Below are 5,703 nucleotides of genomic sequence, written 5' to 3'. Positions count from 1 at the left end.
TTTTGTGGGGGGTTTTTAACCTCTTTTATTTTCAACTATTTGATCACAAAAGTTTTCTATATTTTTGTCAGTTTTTTTATTTAATGATTATTAAAATATATAATATCGTTTTTTGTTTAATGATTATTAAAATATATAATAACTACCTATTTTCACCAATTTCTTTCTTTTCTTCTTTTTTTTATTTCAAAATTAAGTAAATTTATTTTTTTTAAATTATTAAATATCAAACAAATATGATTCCTCTGAATAAAAAATTGATACCATAGAACAAAATCCCCTGAGTAGGAAGGAATTTAGAAAAATAAATTGAGAGACAATTGTATGTTACAGAAGGATAGGCTAGAAGTCAATGTAATCCTATTGCAGAAATAGTTACAAAGAAAGAAATGTGATCCCAATTCATAATAAACTAAGTATAGTTTTATCCTAAAACAATATCATAAATTTCCTAAAGGTTACTTCCATCAGATGATTGTTTTGTTCCCAAAGGAGACTCTGGCTCATTTGCATCACGAGCTTGCTGAAATAATATAAAAAATATTAATAAAATAAACTCAATTACATGTGCTCACATTTTGAAAATAATATATAAAAAATCAATCAAATAGAATAAACATGTTCTATCAATCAAATAGAATAAACATCTTCTATCAAATAGAATAAACATGTTCTAAAAAATCAATCTTATGTATAACCAATTTATAACTTGAGGACAACAGCTACAGACTATAAATATACAGATATACATACTTGAGTCAAAATCATCTTATGTATCGACATTAAAATACAGTACAATAGAATTTAAGTTAAAGTAGTGACAATCTCTGGGCCCAATGTTTGTTAATATTATAACTACAATCAGACCAAACCCATAAAAAAGGGGTTTCCAGAAAGCAAATGGTATAATTTCACAACATCACAAAGGACAATCCAACAGTTTCCCACTACTCGTGTCTGTTCGAAAGCTCAATTTTCCTTGGCTACTGCAGTTACTACTTTACACCATATATAAAATGTAATGGACCAGTACTTCTCACACTGCATATAAATCTTACTGCAACAATCAATAAAGCTAACTACAACACAGATACAAACAATAACTAACTACCTAATTCTCACACTATGCATATAAATCTTACTGCAACCATCGTACTCAGAACTTGAATAATGAATAATATATTGGAAAAGCAAGACTTATCAACGTCTGTTAAACTAATTTCCAAAACTCAATTGTATGTGCTCACAATAATTATAGTAAATCAAGCATATTACTTATACTTATTTAGTAACTTACTTGTGGTTGAGAATCAAAGAAGGAACCTGCAACATCAATTAAAAGAGGAACCTTGATAACTGTGAGATTGCAATACTTAAAAGAAATTAAAAAAAAATTAAACACTTGTTTCTACTAACCTTGATAACTGTGAGATTGCAATACTTAAAAGAGGAACCTGCAACATCAATTAAGTAGTGTTTTGTTATGACAATTTCATTCCGAAATATAACAAAAAAATACATAATCATATAACAAAAGATACAAAAATGCGTATTGTAAACATTACCAAATGAAAGTATCATTATATCCCACACCCATTCTTTTATCAGTTTGAATAATGCATGCATACTTTAATTAATCTTTAATATCTCTGTTCTCCCAGTTGTATTTCTTTAATAAGTTAATGTTTTTTTAGTTATGGAATTTGATATACTTGTGTTATCAACTTTGTAGCATCTATTGTACAAACAAGAATGAAAAAAAAGAAGTAATTAAATTAAAAACTTTTTCGTAGACCTATTAAATTTTACATTATTATTACAGGAAGTTTGTTTCATAACAGAAACTATTTGTTTAATAACAGAAACTAGATATTACAACAGGAAGCTTTGTTTCAAAAGATACACTACATATTATAATAAGATACACTACATTTCATAAAAGTGTAACCACAAGAATTCTAGAATATTTAAGTCAAGAAAATCAAAAGTTCAAAATCTATAGCTAAAACATTACTTAGTCACTCAGATATGAAAAGGCATCTATTAGTACTGCAACTGTTGCATTAAGTTAATACCAGTGAAAACTTTCAAATAGACAAAACTGCAGAGCTACCAACCACTTCAAAGGTTCCAGAACTAATAATGCCATGATTTTCTTGCGTAAAAATATTATCTATAAATAAATTATAGATCACATGCATCTTAACATAACAAGAAAAGTGAAGTGAAACTAGTATAAACCATTATAACCATTAGTTTTCTGATAGCCTGGTTGTCATTTTTCCTACCCTTGACCCATTCAAAATTTAAACAAGCTACCAAAGCATTCCAGTTGATTAGATAAACAAACCTCATAATACAGGTGGAGTCCCCCACATTAGCACATTGTGCAAAGAAATTTTCTTCACTACATGCTCAGATTTACAAGAAACTTGAACTCTGGCTAACTTTATGTTACCATCATAATCTTATAATCAACACTTCAATAATTGAGCATTAAGCACTTTGGTGTTTGTGCTTTTAGGTGTATGATTGACTTTATAAGAAAATTATCATGTGACATATAATAATAGATAATGCATGCGATATGCGAAAAATATTATTGAACTATATATGATGTCTGGAAGATGTTTTAGGACATCATTATAGTTTGAAAGGGCAGGGTTGCCTTGGCAAGGGAACTGCAAAAAGGAAGCTTTTACAATGTGGTTTGAAACAAAGAAAGTGGTTATATTCAATACTAGATAGTAAAAGCTAAATAGTTCCAAAACTTAAAGTCGGATAGTAAAAGCTAAATAGTTTCCAAAGATTGCATACTAGCATGTGGTGCAACATCAGATGTACAGTAACTACTGAAAAAATTCCAAAGTATGCTTATTCTTACATTTGGAAGAGGAAGAGATTCCAAGAGTTGGGACCAGCTGCAAAACAAAATAAAAGTCCAGTTTATTCACCGTAGGCTAATCTAGAACTTGTGAAATAGCTATACAAACAAGTTAAAGTAAAAAAACGTTCAGGACTATTTATGTGCTAAGGATTATGCTTGAGCAGATTAAATACACATGAGAATTACATCACCCCTACCTAACTTTGGGCCATACATTATAAATGGCATAATATGCATTATATGAATATAGACAGTAACGAACCTGATTTCAAATTCTTGACGATCAAGAGTTTATTAGTTAAGCATTGGAACTATTTGTATCTTTGTTTGGTGATTAGAACTACACGACTTTAAGTTTTGGTAACATAAACTCAGTCCAAGTCACAAGTCTGAGATGTTCTTAATTAATTTCTAACCGGAGTCAGCATCAGTAATACATGAACCTTTCTTCTGTCTTCTTATCATCAAACAAAAAGTTATTAAAACTGTTATTAGTGCTAATTAGCTGTTTAATTTCCTCTAGACTATAATCCAACGGATTTTGTTCCCACAGTCCATTTTGTTTGTCTGTCCACCCACTGACACTAGCACTCTGCCACCACTGGAGAACATCATCAACTTGTTAGTAGTATTATCCACCCCAATGTACAGGGGATTATCAGCAACACCTATCTACTCCACAAAGCTCGCCTCGCCAAATTCTGGCTCTATGATTTGTCAACTAACTGTTCATGTGTTGGTGTACCCATTCATAATTTTGTCGCTTAACCAGAAGAAAACGTGATTTTGCTAACAATGCACTTACACAAATACAGAATTTCATTACTATACGGATAACCAAGAGAAATTTAGTCTATACTCCTCAACTAGAAGGAAAACCAAATGTGTTGGTCCATGTGGAACGGAAGTCGAATTCCTTAACCAAGAACTCAATTTACTCGTTCATGAAAAACATGATTGAGACTGAGAAGAAGATATCCCAGTAAAACGCTACACCAAATAAAAGCACAAAGGGTTATAGAACGATGTACCGTGATGTTATGAGCTCCGCTGTCTGCCGGTCTGCAGAACCACCGTTGCAGCTCTGTCCGCCGACTACGAATCTGAACGTAAAAGGAAAACACTGGGACGAGAAATGAAAGAAGAGGGAGTGAGCGGATGGAATGCAGAGAGAAACTAGGGTTCAGGTGAAATGAAGGAAGAAATTTTCAGAAGAGTTTTAGTGGAAAATTAATTCTTAGAAAAATAATGGCTTGCGGGTTTTAGATCTGGAGGGAATAAAATTTTAGAATTGTTAAAATGAAACTTACTCTAAAATTTTTAGAGGGAAAAATGTAAAAGAATTAGAAAATGATGAATAAAAATATATTTTTATTTGAAAAGGTTATAAATCTTTCTTGAAAGGAATTAAAACCCCCACAAATATTGTCAGTTAGATAGTTTAAATTAAACATCTTAAAGTATGTTAATTTGAGGGGGTTTTTTATAACCTCCCCAAAATAACCCCCTCTAAATAAGGTTTTTTTTGTAGTGAGTAGAGTACCATATATATACATACAATGATCCTATAATTTTTCATCTATTAAAATAGGTGCACAAATCTGCACAAATTATAATAATTCTAAATTATAACTAACACAATATTTAATCGCATAATATCACTTAATAAAATATTTAACATATCTTAATCATTTATTCATAAGACTAATATAACTTTAATATAAGAAAAACATTATTTAAAAGAACATAAGGATTATATTATAACTAAATGTAAAATTTTTCGTTTGTCATGTAAAAATTATTTTACATATCATTTATTAAAAAGATAGTTTACGTCATTTCTATAAAATAAAAAAACAAAATAAACATATAAGAAAAACATAATGTAATTTTAAAATTAATTTAGAGTTTAAAACACATTTAATTTTTAACTCATACCATATAATTTATTAATTTAACAATTTTTTATGACTTTGTATTGATAATAATAAAAGAATATACTTTCAGCCAGAAAATGGTGTGATTCAGTCTCTAATTAGCAGGAGTAGAGCCACACAGATGTCATAAATGGGGTCCACATAAAGGATGAGTAGTGAATGTGATGTGCACCTTCATCCAATATTTTCAGTGACCGTCAGAACTATAATGTCAAACTCTGCCCTTCCCTGAAAACCAGAGTGACCAAAATCAAAGCTTTCTCAAACAATTACATAAAAAAATAAAAAATGCTTCTCTTGGTGTTTACCGTTAACCCTTATACTAGACACGTACATATTTCTACAGCTACTTAATTTTCTTACGGGCAGAAAAAGTGAAGTTCTTCAATATAATTTTATTATTGTCTAATTTTAAGATAAAAAAGTTAAGTTGGTAGGGTTTAGAACGTAGTGTATTATCTAATAGTGTGTTGGTATATCTTTATATAATTTTTCTAATATACTCTTTACAACTTTTAATTAGATAACATTTTATTTTGCACAATTTGCATTGTTTGGTGTGCATTTTCGTTTATTTTCTTTAGCATAAGATGTTTTATATGAAAATTGAGGCGTAACTTGTAACGACTCAATTAATCAGATTAAATCTTCTCAATCACGTTAACCCATATTAGTATAAAACATACTCAAAATGTTATTATATATAGAATAGAGTAAGGATAAGAAAAGTTTTTTAAAATAAGAATCCTATTCATTTCTTAAACAAATAAATTATATATATAAATCATATTATTATTACAATTAAACCTAAACTAACTATCAAGGATTCAAAAAACATATATTTCTCATACAAGGTAAAACTAAACTCAATTATGGGAC

The 5,703-nt window shown here is 29.3% G+C and overlaps 1 long non-coding RNA gene across 1 annotated transcript; it reads right to left on the bottom strand.

The window, feature by feature from the left end:
• Nucleotides 1-281: 281 nt before the first annotated feature.
• On the bottom strand, nt 282-4,135 carry LOC148197745 (uncharacterized). The gene is made up of 5 exons (XR_015779947.1): nt 3,919-4,135; nt 2,885-2,921; nt 1,417-1,454; nt 1,298-1,323; nt 282-523 (listed from the first exon to the last, which is right to left on the bottom strand). It is a non-coding gene; the product is annotated as an uncharacterized LOC148197745 (long non-coding RNA).
• Between the last annotated feature and the right edge of the window lie 1,568 nt (nt 4,136-5,703).

The sequence above is a fragment of the Vigna umbellata genome, chromosome 5 (genome assembly GCF_029865625.1).
Source record: "Vigna umbellata cultivar VRB3 chromosome 5, Vumbellata_1.0, whole genome shotgun sequence".
NCBI classification, from domain to species: Eukaryota; Viridiplantae; Streptophyta; class Magnoliopsida; order Fabales; family Fabaceae; genus Vigna; species Vigna umbellata.
Note: the sequence above shows the minus strand (reverse complement) of the source record. Positions and strands in the feature narration are given on the sequence as shown.